Source organism: Phyllobates terribilis, unplaced genomic scaffold, assembly GCF_046119375.1.
Source record: "Phyllobates terribilis strain yellow unplaced genomic scaffold, ASM4611937v1 Scaffold_25__1_contigs__length_18738178, whole genome shotgun sequence".
Lineage (NCBI taxonomy): Eukaryota > Metazoa > Chordata > Amphibia > Anura > Dendrobatidae > Phyllobates > Phyllobates terribilis.
The window spans coordinates 15,207,067-15,228,467 of record NW_027362785.1 but is presented as its reverse complement, the minus strand read 5'-3'; the positions used below and the strand labels follow the sequence as shown (position 1 = coordinate 15,228,467).

At 56.4% G+C, this 21,401-nt stretch overlaps 1 protein-coding gene across 1 annotated transcript in view; it reads left to right on the top strand.

Moving 5' to 3' along the window:
• LOC141176430 (actin-related protein 2/3 complex subunit 1A-A-like) overlaps window positions 1-21,401 on the top strand; it is a 172,993-nt gene that overhangs the window by 127,079 nt on the left and 24,513 nt on the right. The window lies entirely within an intron of this gene.

Genomic DNA, 21,401 nt, shown 5'->3' with positions numbered 1-21,401 from the left:
TTCTGTGCCTTCCTGAGACGCCTCTGTTCTGTGTCTCCCCGAGACGCCTCTGTTCTGTGCCTTCCTGAGACGCGTCTGTTCTGTGCCTTCCTGAGACGCCTCTGTTCTCTTCCTCTTAGAGACTCCTCTGTTCTGTGCCTTCCTGAGACGCCTCTGTTCTGTGCCTCCCCAAGACGCCTCTGTTCTGTGCCTTCCTGAGACGCGTCTGTTCTGTGCCTTCCTGAGACGCCTCTGTTCTCTTCCTCTTAGAGACTCCTCTGTTCTGTGCCTTCCTGAGACGCCTCTCTTCTGTGCCTTCCTGAGACGCCTCTGTTCTGTGCCTTCCTGAGACGCCTCTGTTCTGTGCCTTCCTGAGACGCCTCTGTTCTCTACCTCTTAGAGACTCCTCTGTTCTGTGCCTTCCTGAGACGCCTCTGTTCTGTGCCTTCCTGAGACGCTTCTGTTCTGTGCCTTCCTGAGACGCCTCTGTTCTCTTCCTCTTAGAGACGCCTCTGTTCTGTGCCTTCCTAAGACGCGTCTGTTCTGTGCCTCCCTGAGACGCCTCTGTTCTCTTCCTCTTAGAGATGCCTCTGTTCTGTGCCTTCCTGAGACGCCTCTGTTCTGTGCCTTCCTGAGACGCCTCTGTTCTGTGCCTTCCTGAGACGCCTCTGTTCTGTGCCTCCCTGAGATGCCTCTGTTCTGTGCCTTCCTGAGACGACTCTGTTCTGTGCCTTCCTGAGACGCCTCTGTTCTGTGTCTTCCTGAGACGCCTCTGTTCTGTGCCTCCCCGAGACGCCTCTGTTCTGTGCCTTCCTGAGAAGCGACTGTTCTGTGCCTTCCTGAGACGCCTCTGTTCTCTTCCTCTTAGAGACGCCTCTGTTCTCTCCCTCTTAGAGACGCCTCTGTTCTGTGCCTTCCTGAGACGCCTCTGTTCTGTGCCTTCCCGAGACGCCTCTGTTCTGTGCCTTCCCGAGACGCCTCTGTTCTGTGCCTTCCTGAGATGCCTCTGTTCTGTGCCTCCCCGATACGCCTCTGTTCTGTGCCTTCCTGAGACGCCTCTGTTCTGTGCCTCCCCGAGACGCCTCTGTTCTGTGCCTTCCTGAGACGCCTCTGTTCTGTGCCTTCCTGAGACGCCTCTGTTCTGTGCCTCCCTGAGATGCCTCTGTTCTGTGCCTTCCTGAGACGCCTCTGTTCTGTGCCTTCCTGAGACGCCTCTGTTCTGTGCCTTCCTGAGACGCCTCTGTTCTGTGCCTCCCCGAGACGCCTCTGTTCTGTGCTTTCCTGAGACGCGTCTGTTCTGTGCCTTCCTGAGACGCCTCTGTTCTCTTCCTCTTAGAGACTCCTCTGTTCTGTGCCTTCCTGAGACGCCTCTGTTCCGTGCCTCCCTGAGACGCCTCTGTTCTGTGCCTTCCTGAGACGCGTCTGTTCTGTGCCTTCCTGAGACGCCTCTGTTCTCTTCCTCTTAGAGACTCCTCTGTTCTGTGCCTTCCTGATACGCCTCTGTTCTGTGCCTTCCTGAGACGCCTCTGTTCTGTGTCTTCCTGAGACGCCTCTGTTCTGTGCCTTCCTGAGACGCCTCTGTTCTGTGCCTTCCTGAGACGCCTCTGTTCTCTTCTTCTTAGAGACTCCTCTGTTCTGTGCCTTCCTGAGACGCCTCTGTTCTGTGCCTTCCTGAGACGCCTCTGTTCTGTGCCTTCCTGAGACGCCTCTGTTCTCTTCCTCTTAGAGATGCCTCTGTTCTGTGCCTTCCTAAGACGCATCTGTTCTGTGCCTTCCTGAGACGCCTCTGTTCTCTTCCTCTTAGAGATGCCTCTGTTCTGTGCCTTCCTGAGACGCCTCTGTTCTGTGCCTTCCTGAGACGCCTCTGTTCTGTGCCTTCCCGAGACGCCTCTGTTCTGTGCCTTCCTGAGACGCCTCTGTTCTGTGCCTTCCTGAGACGCCTCTGTTCTGTGCCTTCCCGAGACGCCTCTGTTCTTTGCCTTCCCGAGACGCCTCTGTTCTGTGCCTTCCTGAGACGCCTCTGTTCTGTGCCTCCCCGAGACGCCTCTGTTCTGTGCCTTCCTGAGACGCCTCTGTTCTGTGCCTTCCTGAGACTCCTCTGTTCTGTGCCTTCCTGAGACGCCTCTGTTCTGTGCCTCCCCAAAACGCCTCTGTTCTGTGCCTTCCTGAGACGCCTGTGTTCTGTGCCTCCCCGAGACGCCTCTGTTCTGTGCCTTCCTGAGACGCCTCTGTTCTGTGCCTTCCTGAGACGCCTCTGTTCTCTTCCTCTTAGAGACGCCTCTGTTCTGTGCCTTCCTGAGACGCCTCTGTTCTGTGCCTTCCCGAGAAGCCTCTGTTCTGTGCCTTCCCGAGACGCCTCTGTTCTGTGCCTTCCCGAGATGCTTCTGTTCTGTGCCTTCCCGAGACGCCTCTGTTCTGTGCCTTCCCGAGACGCCTCTGTTCAGTGCCTTCCCGAGACGCCTCTGTTCTGTGCCTTCCCGAGACGCCTCTGTTCTGTGCCTTCCCGAGACGCCTCTGTTCTGTGCCTTCCCGAGACGCCTCTGTTCTGTGCCTTCCTGAGACGCCTCTGTTCTGTGCTTCCCCGAGACGCCTCTGTTCTGTGCCTTCCTGAGACGCCTCTGTTCTGTGCCTTCCTGAGACGCCTCTGTTCTGTGCCTTCCTGAGACGCCTCTGTTCTGTGCCTTCCCGAGACGCCTCTGTTCTGTGCCTTCACGAGACGCCTCTGTTCTGTGCCTTCCTGAGACGCCTCTGTTCTGTGCCTCCCCGAGACGCCTCTGTTCTGTGCCTTCCTGAGACGCCTCTGTTCTGTGCCTTCCTGAGACTCCTCTGTTCTGTGCCTTCCTGAGACGCCTCTGTTCTGTGCCTCCCCAAGACGCCTCTGTTCTGTGCCTTCCTGAGACGCCTGTGTTCTGTGCCTCCCCGAGATGCCTCTGTTCTGTGCCTTCCTGAGACGCCTCTGTTCTGTGCCTTCCTGAGACGCCTCTGTTCTGTGCCTTCCTGAGACGCCTCTGTTCTCTTCCTCTTAGAGACGCCTCTGTTCTGTGCCTTCCTGAGACGCCTCTGTTCTGTGCCTTCCCGAGACGCCTCTGTTCTGTGTCTTCCCGAGACGCCTCTGTTTTGTGCCTTCCCGAGATGCCTCTGTTCTGTGCCTTCCCGAGACGCCTCTGTTCTGTGCCTTCCCGAGACGCCTCTGTTCTGTGCCTTCCCGAGACGCCTCTGTTCTGTGCCTTCCCGAGACGCCTCTGTTCTGTGCCTTCCCGAGACGCCTCTGTTCTGTGCCTTCCCGAGACGCCTCTGTTCTGTGCCTTCCTGAGACGCCTCTGTTCTGTGCCTCCCCGAGACGCCTCTGTTCTGTGCCTTCCTGAGACGCCTCTGTTCTGTGCCTTCCTGAGACGCCTCTGTTCTGTGACTTCCTGAGACGCCTCTGTTCTGTGCCTCCCCGAGACGCCTCTGTTCTGTGCCTTCCTGAGACGCCTCTGTTCTGTGCCTCCCCGAGACGCCTCTGTTCTGTGCCTTCCTGAGACGCCTCTGTTCTGTGCCTTCCTGAGACGCCTCTGTTCTGTGCCTTCCTGAGACGCCTCTGTTCTGTGCCTCCCTGAGATGCCTCTGTTCTGTGCCTTCCTGAGACGCCTCTGTTCTGTGCCTACCCGAGACGCCTCTGTTCTGTGCCTTCCTGAGACGCCTCTGTTCTGTGCCTCCCCGAGACGCCTCTGTTCTGTGCCTCCCCGAGACGCCTCTGTTCTGTGCCTTCCTGAGACGCCTCTGTTCTGTGCCGTCCTGAGACGCCTCTGTTCTGTGCCTTCCCGAGAAGCCTCTGTTCTGTGCCTTCCCGAGACGCCTCTGTTCTGTGCCTTCCCGAGACGCCTCTGTTCTGTGCCTTCCTGAGACGCCTCTGTTCTGTGCCTCCCCGAGACGCCTCTGTTCTGTGCCTTCCTGAGACGCCTGTTCTGTGCCTTCCTGAGACGCCTCTGTTCTGTGCCTCCCCGAGACGCCTCTGTTCTGTGCCTCCCCGAGGCGCCTCTGTTCTGTGCCTTCCTGAGACGCCTCTGTTCTGTGCCTCCCCGAGACGCCTCTGTTCTGTGCCTTCCTGAGACGCCTCTGTTCTGTGCCTTCCTGAGACGCCTCTGTTCTGTGCCTTCCTGAGACGCCTCTGTTCTGTGCCTCCCTGAGATGCCTCTGTTCTGTGCCTTCCTGAGATGCCTCTGTTCTGTGCCTCCCCGAGACGCCTCTGTTCTGTGCCTCCCCGAGACGCCTCTGTTCTGTGCCTTAGTGAGACGCCTCTGTTCTGTTCCTTCCCGAGACGCCTCTGTTCTGTGCCTCCCCGAGACGCCTCTGTTCTGTGCCTTCCTGAGAAGCGACTGTTCTGTGCCTTCCTGAGACGCCTCTGTTCTCTTCCTCTTAGAGACGCCTCTGTTCTGTGCCTTCCTGAGACTCCTCTGTTCTGTGCCTTCCTGAGACGCCTCTGTTCTGTGCCTTCCTGAGACGCCTCTGTTCTGTGCCTTCCTGAGACGCCTCTGTTCTGTGCCTCCCCGAGACGCCTCTGTTCTGTGCCTTCCTGAGACGCCTCTGTTCTGTGCCTCCCCGAGACGCCTCTGTTCTGTGCCTTCCTGAGACGCCTCTGTTCTGTGCCTTCCTGAGACGCCTCTGTTCTGTGCCTTCCTGAGACGCCTCTGTTCTGTGCCTCCCCGAGACGCCTCTGTTCTGTGCCTTCCTGAGACGCCTCTGTTCTGTGCCTTCCTGAGACGCCTCTGTTCTGTGCCTCCCTGAGATGCCTCTGTTCTGTGCCTTCCAGAGACGCCTCTGTTCTGTGCCTTCCTGAGACGCCTCTGTTCTGTGCCTCCCCGAGACGCCTTTGTTCTGTAACTTCCCGAGACGCCTCTGTTCTCTTCTTCTCCGAGACGTCTCTGTTCTGTGCCTTCCCGAGACGCCTCTGTTCTCTTCCTCTCCGAGAGGCCTCTGTTCTGTGCCTCCCCGAGACGCCTTTGTTTTATGCCTTCCTGAGACGTCTATGTTCTTTTCCTCTTCGAGACGCCTCTGTTCTGTGCCTTCCCGAGACACCTCTGTTCTGTGCCTTTCCGAGATGCCTCTGTTCTCTTCCTCCACGAGACGCCTCTGTTCTGTGCCTTCCTGAGACGCCTCTGTTCTGTGCCTCCCCGAGACGCCTGTTCTGTGCCTCCCCGAGATGCCTCTGTTCTATGCCTTCCTGAGACGCCTCTGTTCTGTGCCTTCCCGAGACTCCTCTGTTCTGTGCCTTCCTGAGACGTGTCTGTTCTGTGCCTTCCTGAGACGCCTCTGTTCTGTGCCTCCCCGAGACGCCTCTGTTCTGTGCCTTCCTGAGACGCCTCTGTTCTGTGCCTTCCTGAGACGCCTCTGTTCTGTGCCTCCCCGAGACACCTCTGTTCTGTGCCTTCCCGAGACGCCTCTGTTCTGTGCCTTCCTGAGAAGCGACTGTTCTGTGCCTTCCTGAGACGCCTCTGTTCTCTTCCTCTTAGAGACGCCTCTGTTCTGTGCCTTCCTGAGATGCCTCTGTTCTGTGCCTTCCCGAGACGCCTCTGTTCTGTGCCTTCCCGAGACGCCTCTGTTCTGTGCCTTCCCGAGACGCCTCTGTTCTGTGCCTTCCTGAGATGCCTCTGTTCTGTGCCTCCCCGAGACGCCTCTGTTCTGTGCCTTCCTGAGACGCCTCTGTTCTGTGCCTCCCCGAGACGCCTCTGTTCTGTGCCTTCCTGAGACGCCTCTGTTCTGTGCCTTCCTGAGACGCCTCTGTTCTGTGCCTTCCTGAGACGCCTCTGTTCTGTGCCTCCCTGAGATGCCTCTGTTCTGTGCCTTCCTGAGACGCCTCTGTTCTGTGCCTTCCTGAGACGCCTCTGTTCTGTGCCTCCCCGAGACGCCTCTGTTCTGTGCCTTCCTGAGACGCGTCTGTTCTGTGCCTTCCTGAGACGCCTCTGTTCTCTTCCTCTTAGAGACACCTCTGTTCTGTGCCTTCCTGAGACGCCTCTGTTCTGTGCCTCCCCAAGACGCCTCTGTTCTGTGCCTTCCTGAGACGCGTCTGTTCTGTGCCTTCCTGAGACGCCTCTGTTCTCTTCCTCTTAGAGACTCCTCTGTTCTGTGCCTTCCTGAGACGCCTCTCTTCTGTGCCTTCCTGAGACGCCTCTGTTCTGTGCCTTCCTGAGACGCCTCTGTTCTGTGCCTTCCTGAGACGCCTCTGTTCTCTACCTCTTAGAGACTCCTCTGTTCTGTGCCTTCCTGAGACGCCTCTGTTCTGTGCCTTCCTGAGACGCCTCTGTTCTGTGCCTTCCTGAGACGCCTCTGTTCTGTGCCTTCCTAAGACGCGTCTGTTCTGTGCCTCCCTGAGACGCCTCTGTTCTCTTCCTCTTAGAGATGCCTCTGTTCTGTGCCTTCCTGAGACGCCTCTGTTCTGTGCCTTCCTGAGACGCCTCTGTTCTGTGCCTTCCTGAGACGCCTCTGTTCTGTGCCTCCCTGAGATGCCTCTGTTCTGTGCCTTCCTGAGACGACTCTGTTCTGTGCCTTCCTGAGACGCCTCTGTTCTGTGCCTTACTGAGACGCCTCTGTTCTGTGCCTCCCCGAGACGCCTCTGTTCTGTGCCTTCCTGAGAAGCGACTGTTCTGTGCCTTCCTGAGACGCCTCTGTTCTCTTCCTCTTAGAGACGCCTCTGTTCTCTCCCTCTTAGAGACGCCTCTGTTCTGTGCCTTCCTGAGACGCCTCTGTTCTGTGCCTTCCCGAGACGCCTCTGTTCTGTGCCTTCCCGAGACGCCTCTGTTCTGTGCCTTCCTGAGATGCCTCTGTTCTGTGCCTCCCCGATACGCCTCTGTTCTGTGCCTTCCTGAGACGCCTCTGTTCTGTGCCTCCCCGAGACGCCTCTGTTCTGTGCCTTCCTGAGACGCCTCTGTTCTGTGCCTTCCTGAGACGCCTCTGTTCTGTGCCTCCCTGAGATGCCTCTGTTCTGTGCCTTCCTGATACGCCTCTGTTCTGTGCCTTCCTGAGACGCCTCTGTTCTGTGCCTTCCTGAGACGCCTCTGTTCTGTGCCTCCCCGAGACGCCTCTGTTCTGTGCCTTCCTGAGACGCGTCTGTTCTGTGCCTTCCTGAGACGCCTCTGTTCTCTTCCTCTTAGAGACTCCTCTGTTCTGTGCCTTCCTGAGACGCCTCTGTTCCGTGCCTCCCTGAGACGCCTCTGTTCTGTGCCTTCCTGAGACGCGTCTGTTCTGTGCCTTCCTGAGACGCCTCTGTTCTCTTCCTCTTAGAGACTCCTCTGTTCTGTGCCTTCCTGATACGCCTCTGTTCTGTGCCTTCCTGAGACGCCTCTGTTCTGTGTCTTCCTGAGACGCCTCTGTTCTGTGCCTTCCTGAGACGCCTCTGTTCTGTGCCTTCCTGAGACGCCTCTGTTCTCTTCTTCTTAGAGACTCCTCTGTTCTGTGCCTTCCTGAGACGCCTCTGTTCTGTGCCTTCCTGAGACGCCTCTGTTCTGTGCCTTCCTGAGACGCCTCTGTTCTCTTCCTCTTAGAGATGCCTCTGTTCTGTGCCTTCCTAAGACGCATCTGTTCTGTGCCTTCCTGAGACGCCTCTGTTCTCTTCCTCTTAGAGATGCCTCTGTTCTGTGCCTTCCTGAGACGCCTCTGTTCTGTGCCTTCCTGAGACGCCTCTGTTCTGTGCCTTCCTGAGACGCCTCTGTTCTGTGCCTTCCCGAGACGCCTCTGTTCTGTGCCTTCCTGAGACGCCTCTGTTCTGTGCCTTCCTGAGACGCCTCTGTTCTGTGCCTTCCCGAGACGCCTCTGTTCTTTGCCTTCCCGAGACGCCTCTGTTCTGTGCCTTCCTGAGACGCCTCTGTTCTGTGCCTCCCCGAGACGCCTCTGATCTGTGCCTTCCTGAGACGCCTCTGTTCTGTGCCTTCCTGAGACTCCTCTGTTCTGTGCCTTCCTGAGACGCCTCTGTTCTGTGCCTCCCCAAGACGCCTCTGTTCTGTGCCTTCCTGAGACGCCTGTGTTCTGTGCCTCCCCGAGACGCCTCTGTTCTGTGCCTTCCTGAGACGCCTCTGTTCTGTGCCTTCCTGAGACGCCTCTGTTCTGTGCCTTCCTGAGACGCCTCTGTTCTCTTCCTCTTAGAGACGCCTCTGTTCTGTGCCTTCCTGAGACGCCTCTGTTCTGTGCCTTCCCGAGACGCCTCTGTTCTGTGCCTTCCCGAGACGCCTCTGTTCTGTGCCTTCCCGAGATGCTTCTGTTCTGTGCCTTCCCGAGACGCCTCTGTTCTGTGCCTTCCCGAGACGCCTCTGTTCAGTGCCTTCCCGAGACGCCTCTGTTCTGTGCCTTCCCGAGACGCCTCTGTTCTGTGCCTTCCCGAGACGCCTCTGTTCTGTGCCTTCCCGAGACGCCTCTGTTCTGTGCCTTCCTGAGACGCCTCTGTTCTGTGCCTCCCCGAGACGCCTCTGTTCTGTGCCTTCCTGAGACGCCTCTGTTCTGTGCCTTCCTGAGACGCCTCTGTTCTGTGCCTTCCTGAGACGCCTCTGTTCTGTGCCTTCCCGAGACGCCTCTGTTCTGTGCCTTCACGAGACGCCTCTGTTCTGTGCCTTCCTGAGACGCCTCTGTTCTGTGCCTCCCCGAGACGCCTCTGTTCTGTGCCTTCCTGAGACGCCTCTGTTCTGTGCCTTCCTGAGACTCCTCTGTTCTGTGCCTTCCTGAGACGCCTCTGTTCTGTGCCTCCCCAAGACGCCTCTGTTCTGTGCCTTCCTGAGACGCCTGTGTTCTGTGCCTCCCCGAGATGCCTCTGTTCTGTGCCTTCCTGAGACGCCTCTGTTCTGTGCCTTCCTGAGACGCCTCTGTTCTGTGCCTTCCTGAGACGCCTCTGTTCTCTTCCTCTTAGAGACGCCTCTGTTCTGTGCCTTCCTGAGACGCCTCTGTTCTGTGCCTTCCCGAGACGCCTCTGTTCTGTGCCTTCCCGAGACGCCTCTGTTTTGTGCCTTCCCGAGATGCCTCTGTTCTGTGCCTTCCCGAGACGCCTCTGTTCTGTGCCTTCCCGAGACGCCTCTGTTCTGTGCCTTCCCGAGACGCCTCTGTTCTGTGCCTTCCCGAGACGCCTCTGTTCTGTGCCTTCCCGAGACGCCTCTGTTCTGTGCCTTCCCGAGACGCCTCTGTTCTGTGCCTTCCTGAGACGCCTCTGTTCTGTGCCTCCCCGAGACGCCTCTGTTCTGTGCCTTCCTGAGACGCCTCTGTTCTGTGCCTTCCTGAGACGCCTCTGTTCTGTGACTTCCTGAGACGCCTCTGTTCTGTGCCTCCCCGAGACGCCTCTGTTCTGTGCCTTCCTGAGACGCCTCTGTTCTGTGCCTCCCCGAGACGCCTCTGTTCTGTGCCTTCCTGAGACGCCTCTGTTCTGTGCCTTCCTGAGACGCCTCTGTTCTGTGCCTTCCTGAGACGCCTCTGTTCTGTGCCTCCCTGAGATGCCTCTGTTCTGTGCCTTCCTGAGACGCCTCTGTTCTGTGCCTACCCGAGACGCCTCTGTTCTGTGCCTTCCTGAGACGCCTCTGTTCTGTGCCTCCCCGAGACGCCTCTGTTCTGTGCCTCCCCGAGACGCCTCTGTTCTGTGCCTTCCTGAGACGCCTCTGTTCTGTGCCTTCCTGAGACGCCTCTGTTCTGTGCCTTCCCGAGAAGCCTCTGTTCTGTGCCTTCCCGAGACGCCTCTGTTCTGTGCCTTCCCGAGACGCCTCTGTTCTGTGCCTTCCTGAGACGCCTCTGTTCTGTGCCTCCCCGAGACGCCTCTGTTCTGTGCCTTCCTGAGACGCCTGTTCTGTGCCTTCCTGAGACGCCTCTGTTCTGTGCCTCCCCGAGACGCCTCTGTTCTGTGCCTCCCCGAGGCGCCTCTGTTCTGTGCCTTCCTGAGACGCCTCTGTTCTGTGCCTCCCCGAGACGCCTCTGTTCTGTGCCTTCCTGAGACGCCTCTGTTCTGTGCCTTCCTGAGACGCCTCTGTTCTGTGCCTTCCTGAGACGCCTCTGTTCTGTGCCTCCCTGAGATGCCTCTGTTCTGTGCCTTCCTGAGATGCCTCTGTTCTGTGCCTCCCCGAGACGCCTCTGTTCTGTGCCTCCCCGAGACGCCTCTGTTCTGTGCCTTAGTGAGACGCCTCTGTTCTGTTCCTTCCCGAGACGCCTCTGTTCTGTGCCTCCCCGAGACGCCTCTGTTCTGTGCCTTCCTGAGAAGCGACTGTTCTGTGCCTTCCTGAGACGCCTCTGTTCTCTTCCTCTTAGAGACGCCTCTGTTCTGTGCCTTCCTGAGACGCCTCTGTTCTGTGCCTTCCCGAGACGCCTCTGTTCTGTGCCTTCCCGAGACGCCTCTGTTCTGTGCCTTCCTGAGATGCCTCTGTTCTGTGCCTCCCCGATACGCCTCTGTTCTGTGCCTTCCTGAGACGCCTCTGTTCTGTGCCTCCCCGAGACGCCTCTGTTCTGTGCCTTCCTGAGACGCCTCTGTTCTGTGCCTTCCTGAGACGCCTCTGTTCTGTGCCTTCCTGAGACGCCTCTGTTCTGTGCCTCCCTGAGATGCCTCTGTTCTGTGCCTTCCTGAGACGCCTCTGTTCTGTGCCTTCCTGAGACGCCTCTGTTCTGTGCCTTCCTGAGACGCCTCTGTTCTCTTCCTCTTAGAGACTCCTCTGTTCTGTGCCTTCCTGAGACGCCTCTGTTCTGTGCCTTCCTGAGACGCCTCTGTTCTGTGCCTTCCTGAGACGCCTCTGTTCTCTTCCTCTTAGAGATGCCTCTGTTCTGTGCCTTCCTAAGACGCATCTGTTCTGTGCCTTCCTGAGACGCCTCTGTTCTCTTCCTCTTAGAGATGCCTCTGTTCTGTGCCTTCCTGAGACGCCTCTGTTCTGTGCCTTCCTGAGACGCCTCTGTTCTGTGCCTTCCTGAGACGCCTCTGTTCTGTGCCTTCCCGAGACGCCTCTGTTCTGTGCCTTCCTGAGACGCCTCTGTTCTGTGCCTTCCTGAGACGCCTCTGTTCTGTGCCTTCCTGAGACGCCTCTGTTCTGTGCCTTCCCGAGACGCCTCTGTTCTGTGCCTTCCCGAGACGCCTCTGTTCTGTGCCTTCCTGAGACGCCTCTGTTCTGTGCCTCCCCGAGACGCCTCTGTTCTGTGCCTTCCTGAGACGCCTCTGTTCTGTGCCTTCCTGAGACTCCTCTGTTCTGTGCCTTCCTAAGACGCCTCTGTTCTGTGCCTCCCCAAGACGCCTCTGTTCTGTGCCTCCCCGAGACGCCTCTGTTCTGTGCCTTCCTGAGACGCCTCTGTTCTGTGCCTTCCTGAGACGCCTCTGTTCTGTGCCTTCCTGAGACGCCTCTGTTCTGTGCCTTCCTGAGACGCCTCTGTTCTCTTCCTCTTAGAGACGCCTCTGTTCTGTGCCTTCCCGAGACGCCTCTGTTCTGTGCCTTCCCGAGACACCTCTGTTCTGTGCCTTCCCGAGATGCCTCTGTTCTGTGCCTTCCCGAGACGCCTCTGTTCTGTGCCTTCCCGAGACGCCTCTGTTCTGTGCCTTCCCGAGACGCCTCTGTTCTGTGCCTTCCCGAGACGCCTCTGTTCTGTGCCTTCCCGAGACGCCTCTGTTCTGTGCCTTCCTGAGACGCCTCTGTTCTGTGCCTCCCCGAGACGCCTCTGTTCTGTGCCTTCCTGAGACGCCTCTGTTCTGTGCCTTCCTGAGACGCCTCTGTTCTGTGCCTTCCTGAGACGCCTCTGTTCTGTGCCTCCCCGAGACGCCTCTGTTCTGTGCCTTCCTGAGACGCCTCTGTTCTGTGACTCCCCGAGACGCCTCTGTTCTGTGCCTTCCTGAGACGCCTCTGTTCTGTGCCTTCCTGAGACTCCTCTGTTCTGTGCCTTCCTGAGACGCCTCTGTTCTGTGCCTCCCTGAGATGCCTCTGTTCTGTGCCTTCCTGAGACGCCTCTGTTCTGTGCCTCCCCGATACGCCTCTGTTCTGTGCCTTCCTGAGACGCCTCTGTTCTGTGCCTCCCCGAGACGCCTCTGTTCTGTGCCTTCCTGAGACGCGTCTGTTCTGTGCCTTCCTGAGACACCTCTGTTCTCTTCCTCTTAGAGACTCCTCTGTTCTGTGCCTTCCTGAGACGCCTCTGTTCCGTGCCTCCCTGAGACGCCTCTGTTCTGTGCCTTCCTGAGACGCGTCTGTTCTGTGCCTTCCTGAGACGCCTCTGTTCTCTTCCTCTTAGAGACTCCTCTGTTCTGTGCCTTCCTGAGACGCCTCTGTTCTGTGCCTTCCTGAGACGCCTCTGTTCTGTGCCTTCCTGAGACGCCTCTGTTCTGTGCCTTCCTGAGACGCCTCTGTTCTGTGCCTTCCTGAGACGCCTCTGTTCTCTTCCTCTTAGAGACTCCTCTGTTCTGTGCCTTCCTGAGACGCCTCTGTTCTGTGCCTTCCTGAGACGCCTCTGTTCTGTGCCTTCCTGAGACGCCTCTGTTCTCTTCCTCTTAGAGATGCCTCTGTTCTGTGCCTTCCTAAGACGCATCTGTTCTGTGCCTTCCTGAGACGCCTCTGTTCTCTTCCTCTTAGAGATGCCTCTGTTCTGTGCCTTCCTGAGACGCCTCTGTTCTGTGCCTTCCTGAGACGCCTCTGTTCTGTGCCTTCCTGAGACGCCTCTGTTCGGTGCCTTCCCGAGACGCCTCTGTTCTGTGCCTTCCTGAGACGCCTCTGTTCTGTGCCTTCCTGAGACGCCTCTGTTCTGTGCCTTCCCGAGACGCCTCTGTTCTGTGCCTTCCCGAGACGCCTCTGTTCTGTGCCTTCCTGAGACGCCTCTGTTCTGTGCCTCCCCGAGACGCCTCTGTTCTGTGCCTTCCTGAGACGCCTCTGTTCTGTGCCTTCCTGAGACTCCTCTGTTCTGTGCCTTCCCGAGACGCCTCTGTTCTGTGCCTTCCCGAGACGCCTCTGTTCTGTGCCTTCCCGAGATGCCTCTGTTCTGTGCCTTCCCGAGACGCCTCTGTTCTGTGCCTTCCCGAGACGCCTCTGTTCTGTGCCTTCCCGAGACGCCTCTGTTCTGTGCCTTCCCGAGACGCCTCTGTTCTGTGCCTTCCCGAGACGCCTCTGTTCTGTGCCTTCCTGAGACGCCTCTGTTCTGTGCCTCCCCGAGACGCCTCTGTTCTGTGCCTTCCTGAGACGCCTCTGTTCTGTGCCTTCCTGAGACGCCTCTGTTCTGTGCCTTCCTGAGACGCCTCTGTTCTGTGCCTCCCCGAGACGCCTCTGTTCTGTGCCTTCCTGAGACGCCTCTGTTCTGTGCCTCCCCGAGACGCCTCTGTTCTGTGCCTTCCTGAGACGCCTCTGTTCTGTGCCTTCCTGAGACTCCTCTGTTCTGTGCCTTCCTGAGACGCCTCTGTTCTGTGCCTCCCTGAGATGCCTCTGTTCTGTGCCTTCCTGAGACGCCTCTGTTCTGTGCCTCCCCGATACGCCTCTGTTCTGTGCCTTCCTGAGACACCTCTGTTCTGTGCCTCCCCGAGACGCCTCTGTTCTGTGCCTCCCCGAGACGCCTCTGTTCTGTGCCTTCCTGAGACGCCTCTGTTCTGTGCCTTCCTGAGACGCCTCTGTTCTGTGCCTTCCCGAGAAGCCTCTGTTCTGTGCCTTCCCGAGACGCCTCTGTTCTGTGCCTTCCCGAGACGCCTCTGTTCTGTGCCTTCCCGAGACGCCTCTGTTCTGTGCCTTCCTGAGACGCCTGTGTTCTGTGCCTCCCCGAGACGCCTCTGTTCTGTGCCTTCCTGAGACGCCTGTTCTGTGCCTTCCTGAGACGCCTCTGTTCTGTGCCTCCCCGAGATGCCTCTGTTCTGTGCCTCCCCGAGACGCCTCTGTTCTGTGCCTTCCTGAGACGCCTCTGTTCTGTGCCTCCCCGAGATGCCTCTGTTCTGTGCCTTCCTGAGACGCCTGTTCTGTGCCTTCCTGAGACGCCTCTGTTCTGTGCCTCCCCGAGATGCCTCTGTTCTGTGCCTCCCCGAGACGCCTCTGTTCTGTGCCTTCCTGAGACGCCTCTGTTCTGTGCCTCCCCGAGACGCCTCTGTTCTGTGCCTTCCTGAGACGCCTCTGTTCTGTGCCTTCCTGAGACGCCTCTGTTCTTTGCCTTCCTGAGACGCCTCTGTTCTGTGCCTCCCTGAGATGCCTCTGTTCTGTGCCTTCCTGAGATGCCTCTGTTCTGTGCCTCCCCGAGACGCCTCTGTTCTGTGCCTTCCTGAGACGCCTCTGTACTGTGCCTCCCCGAGACGCCTCTGTTCTGTGCCTCCCCGAGACGCCTCTGTTCTGTGCCTTCCTGAGACGCCTCTGTTCTGTGCCTTCCCGAGACGCCTCTGTTCTGTGCCTTCCCGAGACGCCTCTGTTCTCTTCCTCCCCGAGATGTCTTGTCTTATAGACAGCAGGGTCTTGGTGATTCTCATAACCCCATTATTTTTCTGCTGCAATTAAAGGGGTTTTCCCCACAAACAAAGTACATTATATCAATAGATGTTGGAATAATAATAAGTTCCACAATTGGATGTGTTTAAAGCAGCACTCCAGAGTTTTTTTAATTGCACTGCTGGATTGAGTCTTTAAATGTAAGCCCCCTTCACCCTGTCTGATACTCACCTGTTGTCCCCTTAATCTTTTTTACAGCCTCGCTTCAGTCCACCTACGGCGAAAAGTGACCTGCCAGCGCACTCCAGTGTCTGCTGGAGCACATAAAAGGTCACTTTTCAATACAAGTCTATGAGAGCCTCATTCTGGCTCTCATAGACTTGTATTGAGAGCTTGTGACAGAAGCTAAGGCCAAAACATGGCGCCTCAGGGCCATGTCTGCGTTCTCTGCTGCCTCCTCCCCGGCTGTCCGGTCTGTATTCTCTCCTGCCTCCTCCCCGGCCTTCCTGTCTGTATTCTCTCCTGCCTCCTCCCTGGCCTTCCTGTCTGTATTATCTCCTGCCTCCTCCCTGGCCTTCCTGTCTGTATTCTCTCCTGTGTCCTCCCCAGCTGTTCTGTCTGTATTCTCTCCTGTGTCCTACCCGGCTGTCATGTCTGTATTCTCTCCTGCCTCCTCCCCGGCCTTCCTGTCTGTATTCTCTTCTGCCTCCTCCCCGGCCGTCATGTCTGTATTCTCTCCTGCCTCCTCCCCGGCCTTCCTGTCTGTATTCTCTCCTGCCTCCTCCCCGGCCGTCCTGCCTGTATTCTTTCCTGCCTCCTCCCCAGCCTTCCTGTCTGTAATATCTCCTGCCTCCTCCCTGGCCTTCCTGTCTGTATTCTCTTCTGCCTCCTCCCTGGCCTTCCTGTCTGTATTATCTCCTGCCTCCTCCCCAGCCTTCCTGTCTGTATTATCTCCTGCCTCCTCCCCGGCCTTTCTGTCTGTATTCTCTTCTGCCTCCTCCCCGGCCGTCTTGTCTGTATTCTCTTCTGCCTCCTTCCCAGCCTTCCTGTCTGTATTCTCTTCTGCCTCCTCCCCGGCCATCCGGTCTGTATTCTCTCCTGCCTCCTCCCTGGCCTTCCTGTCTGTATTCTCTCCTGCCTCCTCCCTGGCCGTTCTGTCTGTATTCTCTCCTGTGTCCTCCCCGGCCATTCTGTCTGTATTCTCTCCTGTGTCCTCCCCAGCTGTTCTGTCTGTACTATCTCCTGTGTCCTACCCGGCTGTCATGTCTGTATTCTCTCCTGCCTCCTCCCTGGCCTTCCTGTCTGTATTCTCTTCTGCCTCCTCCCCGGCCTTCCTGTCTGTATTCTCTCCTGCCTTCTCCTTGGCCGTCATGTCTGTATTCTCTCCCGCTTCCTCCCTGGCCGTCATGTCTGTATTCTCTCCGGCCTCTGCCCCGGCCTTCGTGTCTGTATTCTCTCCTGCCTCCTCTCCGGCCATCCGGTCTGTATTCTCTCCTGCCTTCTCCTCGGCCGTCATGTCTGTATTCTCTCCTGCCTCCTCCCTGGCCTTCCTGACTGTATTATCTCCTGCCTCCTCCCCGGCCTTCCTGTATGTATTCTCTCCAGCCTCCTCCCCGGCCTTCCTGTCTGTATTCTCTCCTGCCTCCTCCCCGGCCTTCCTGTCTGTATTCTCTCCTGCCTCCTCCCCGGCCGTCCTGCCTGTATTCTTTCCTGCCTCCTCCCCAGCCTTCCTGTCTGTATTATCTCCTGCCTCCTCCCTGGCCTTCCTGTCTGTATTCTCTCCTGCCTCCTCCCTGGCCTTCCTGTCTGTATTATCTCCTGCCTCCTCCCCAGCCTTCCTGTCTGTATTATCTCCTGCCTCCTCCCCGGCCGTCCTGTCTGTATTCTCTTCTGCCTCCTCCCCGGCCGTCTTGTCTGTATTCTCTTCTGCCTCCTTCCCAGCCTTCCTGTCTGTATTCTCTTCTGCCTCCTCCCCGGCCATCCGGTCTGTATTCTCTCCTGCCTCCTCCCTGGCCTTCCTGTCTGTATTCTCTCCTGCCTCCTCCCTGGCCGTTCTGTCTGTATTCTCTCCTGTGTCCTCCCCGGCCATTCTGTCTGTATTCTCTCCTGTGTCCTCCCCAGCTGTTCTGTCTGTATTATCTCCTGTGTCCTACCCGGCTGTCATGTCTGTATTCTCTCCTGCCTCCTCCCTGGCCTTCCTGTCTGTATTCTCTTCTGCCTCCTCCCCGGCCTTCCTGTCTGTATTCTCTCCTGCCTTCTCCTTGGCCGTCATGTCTGTATTCTCTCCCGCTTCCTCCCTGGCCGTCATGTCTGTATTCTCTCCGGCCTCTGCCCCGGCCTTCGTGTCTGTATTCTCTCCTGCCTTCTCCTCGGCCGTCATGTCTGTATTCTCTCCTGCCTCCTCCCTGGCCTTCCTGTCTGTAATATCTCCTGCCTCCTCCCCGGCCTTCCTGTCTGTATTCTCTCCAGCCTCCTCCCCGGCCATCCTGTCTGTATTCTCTCCTGCCTCCTCCCCGGCCTTCCTGTCTGTATTCTCTCCTGCCTCCTCCCCGGCCATCCGGTCTTTATCCTCTCCTGCCTCCTCCCCGGCCTTCCTGTCTGTATTCTCCTGTATCCTCCCCGGCCGGTCTGTCTGTATTCTCTCCTGCCTCCTCCCCGGCATTCCTGTCAGTATTCTCTCCTGCCTCCTCCCCGGCCTTTCTGTCTGTATTCTCTCCTGCCTCCTCCTCGGACATCCTGTCTGTATTCTCTCCTGCCTCCTCCTCGGACATCCTGTCTGTATTCTCTCCTGCCTCCTCCCCGGCCATCCTGTCTGTATTCTCTCCTGCCTCCTCCTCGGACATCCTGTCTGTATTCTCTCCTGCCTCCTCCCCGGCCATCCTGTCTGTATTCTCTCCTCCCTCCTCCTCGGCCATCCTGTCTGTATTCTCTCCTGCCTCCTCCCCGGCCTTTCTGTCTGTATTCTCTCCTGCCTCCTTCCCGGCCGTCATGTCAGTATTCTCTCCTGCCTCCTTCCCGGCCGTCCTGCCTGTATTCTCTTCTGCCTCCTCCCCGGCCTTCCTGTCTGTATTCTCTCCTGCCTCATCCCCAGCCTTCCTGTCTGTATTCTCTTCCGCCTCCTCCCCGGTCTTCCTGTCTGTATTCTCTCCTGCCTCCTCCTCGGCCTTCCTGTCTGTATTCTCTTCCGCCTCCTCCCCGGTCTTCCTGTCTGTATTCTCTCCTGCTTCCTCCCCGGCCTTCCTGTCTGTATTCTCTCCTGCCTCATCCCCAGCCTTCCTGTCTGTATTCTCTTCCGCCTCCTCCCCGGCCTTCCTGCCTGTAATCTCTCCTGCCTCCTCCCCGGTCTTCCTGTCTGTATTCTCTCCTGCCTCCTCCTCGGCCTTCCTGTCTGTATTCTCTTCCGCCTCCTCCCCGGTCTTCCTGTCTGTATTCTCTCCTGCCTCCTCCTCAGCCTTCCTGTCTGTATTTTCTCCTGCCTCCTCCCTGGCCTTCCTGTCTGTATTCTCTCCTGCCTCCTCCCCGGCCTTCCTGTCTGTATTCTCTCCTGCCTCCTCCTCAGCCTTCCTGTCTGTATTCTCTTCCGCCTCCTCCACGGCCTTCCTGTCTGTATTCTCTCCTGCCTCCTCCCCGGCCGTCATGACTGTATTCTCTCCTGCCTCCTCCCCGGCATCCCATCTGTATTCTCTCCTGCCTCCTCCCCGGCCGTCCTGTCTGTATTTTCTTCTGCCTCCTCCCCGGCCGTCATGTCTGTATTCTCTTCTGCCTCCTCCCCGGCTGTCCTGTCTGTATTCTCTCCTGCCTCCTACCCGGCTGTCCTGTCTGTATTCTCTCCTGCCTCCTCCCCGGCTGTCCTGTCTGTATTCTCTCCTGCTTCCTCTCCGGCTGTCCGGTCTATAATCTCTCCTGACTCCTCCCCGGCTGTCCGGTCTGTATTCTCTCCTGCGTCCTCCCCGGCCGTCATGTCTATATTCTCTCCTGCCTCCTCCCCGGCCTTCCTGTCTGTATTCTCTCCTCCCTCCTCCCCGGCTGTCCTGTCTGTATTTGTCACACTAGGTATGGGGAGAACCCAGCGTATAACGATGGGAAAAGGGGAGGGAGCCCTACAACTAGGGCAATGGGAGAGTGGCGACCCCTAAACACATTTAACGACAAACGATCACTCCTCTATAGACCCTAAACCGCCGAGCAGGAAACCTGGCCCTAGCTGACGTGACAACAGGTACCCCAAAAATTGCACCTCATGGACACCGAAAACACATTTCTCCAGTTTGGCATAAAGTTTGCTATCTCTTAAAATCCGCAGTACCTGTTTAACATGACCCTGATGTGTCTATAAATCAAGTAAGTAAATTAAAATATCACCCAAATTGTCACGGGTGTTTCAGATGTAGCAAGACAGTCGCTCTTCATCTGGCTGCAGAAGGTCACTGCATTTGGCATTGCAGACGCCTTCTTAAATCCTTCTCACTTTTGGACCCATTGGCTACCTCCTTCCTGCTCTGATTGACACACCCTGGTCTGGGTGTTTATAAACTCTAAGTCTGCTTCAGGGAGTGATATTCTTGTTTTCTCTTGTAAAGGCTTGGAGCTCTAGAAGTCGGCTAGCTTCCTCTCTGGTGCCGTTGGAGGACGTTTGGTGTTATCTTTTAGTGTCTGCTCAAGCTAAGTCCCCCCCCCCTTGTTTGTCTCTCTTGTTGTCTTTAGTTTATAGTGGGGACTGACCAGTGCTCACACCCGCTCCCCTATCTAGGGCCTAGCTCTTCAGGATATACAGGGCTTAGGTTTCCTGCTCGACGATTTGTGTGGAACCAATATAGGGACGGTAAGGTAGGCAAGGTGTTATTAGATCTGCCTAGGGATCTCCACTCCACAGTAAAAGATAATGCCTTACCAACACCAGGTCAGATTACCAATGCACTGCAGGATGCAGCAAGCCTCCATGATAAAGGCGGGGGCAGCACATGTGCAAAATACTGATGCAGACAGCCACTCACTAACCTACCAATTCATGGAGGGGGTGGCTGTGTAGTATTACACATGCACACCGATGGAGCCTGCATAGGGCGCCAGCCACACAGATATGTGTGATGCACAATGTCTGGCTTGCAACCTATTGATGATGCCCATACTATTAGATCAGGCGGGTTGCCCAGCACTATATACGGGCACCCCACAGGACAGATGCCCCAATTCACCCAGCCAACACTTAAGAGGCCTGGACGCATCCTGCATAAAAATGTGCAAAAAATATGAAAAATAGTATATAAAATAAATACACCACATGAGGTTTTGGTCGATATTTTGGCCAAAAATAGTCAAGCTCCCAACCCAACGTCAAGGGTCCCCATACTTGCGAGTTCTAACACTAAACATTAAAAATGGTGAACATTGGACATAATTTCAAAAAACATCACAGTAAAAGATAATGCCTTACCAACACCAGGTCAGATTGCAAATGCACTGCAGGATGCAGAAAGCCTCCATGATAAAGGCATCACATGTGCAGAATACTGATGCAAACAGCCACTCACTAACCTACCAATTCATGGCTGTGTAGTATTATACATGCACACCGATGGAGCCTGCATAGGGCGCCAGTCACACAGATATGTAATTAACATAATTTAAAAAAACTGTGGCATAGGTGGCGATTTACAGATCTCCCCTTAAGCCCACCTCGCGGCCCACCCTCCCTGCTGATCTGACAAGCCGTGGACCCAACTTGCCCACCACTCTGACCGACTGGGGATCCAGCTTTCCGATCACCCTGACCGGTTCGGGATGCATTTTCCCCACACCTCTGACAGGCTATGGGTACCTTCCTCCCATACCAGGTCACAGTCCGTCGTGACACTGGTCGGCAGCACGGGACCACTTTCCCTATGATCCCCGTGTTCCTACTCCGAAGCCGTGCTAGTCATGGGGCAGCTACCACCGACCATGTCACCATCAGGCGTGACTCTGGTCACCCGCACGAGACGACCTGCTTCCAGGTGTCCGTGCCTGCTCCCATTGCCCATAGCACTTATGCTGGCTCGCTTTAGGGGATCCTCAGCAGCATCACCCCGTGGTGTGAGGTGGCTGAGTTACCTTTTACCACAACACACATTGTCACCAATTTTTCAGGGTTCCACAAGGACGACACCGGGGAGATCACACCATATCTCACCGCTGCTGTCACTCTATCAGGATTTCGTCAGGGATTCGCGAGCACACAATCCCCACTACTCATTACGAAGGTATCGGCCAGCGACCAGTGAGCGTATGGCGTCACACCTCCGGATTCCAAACAGATGGAATATGTGCATTCGCCCCCATACAGGCACTGTCAGCTTCATGATAGCCCAATTGTTATTATTCGCTGCCACCACCGGCCGAGTTTGAAATACAAAACAGGCCTGGCCGGACGCCTGCGTTCTGGTAGCATATGGCTTCGGGGGAGGGAACGATTACAGAACAAAAGAAACAAGACAGGCAGTGTTATGAAAAATATACAAGATTTTACAAAGGGGACATTTACAGTACAGAACAGTTACACAAAATAAACACGATTAAAGAAGAAACTTACTGTAAAGTTTGCAGAAATGACTCAGTATAGTTGAAGGGAAGTGCTCCTATTGGACCGTTCAGCGAACGTGACCTTTGTTGCACATCAATATGTACTTCCACCTTTGGCTGGGTCTTTTATGCTGAAGGGGGAAGCTGGCCCACACACCCCCTGTGCTGACTTCATGTGGGCTGGGCTCCAGCCTTCACATTTTTATTAAAATCTCTAACTTTTGGGATAACTTATCGCTCGTTGATCGCAGGAGCATGCAAACGACACCATAATTTCCATTATGAATTGGCCTTTCTTTAGAGCCCACACATGACATAGTTGCGGTCTGTTATTTTGTAACTTTTGTGTTACCCCTCCCCGGAGGGGCTTACAGTTACAGGAAAATAAGTATGTTGTTCTTTAGCTGACCCTGTCACTAAAAATATGGGCCCCATTATTATTGGACGTAAGAACTTTAGTTATTCCATATTTCACGTCGGCTCTTGCCCGGCTACAGGCCTCTGTTAAAT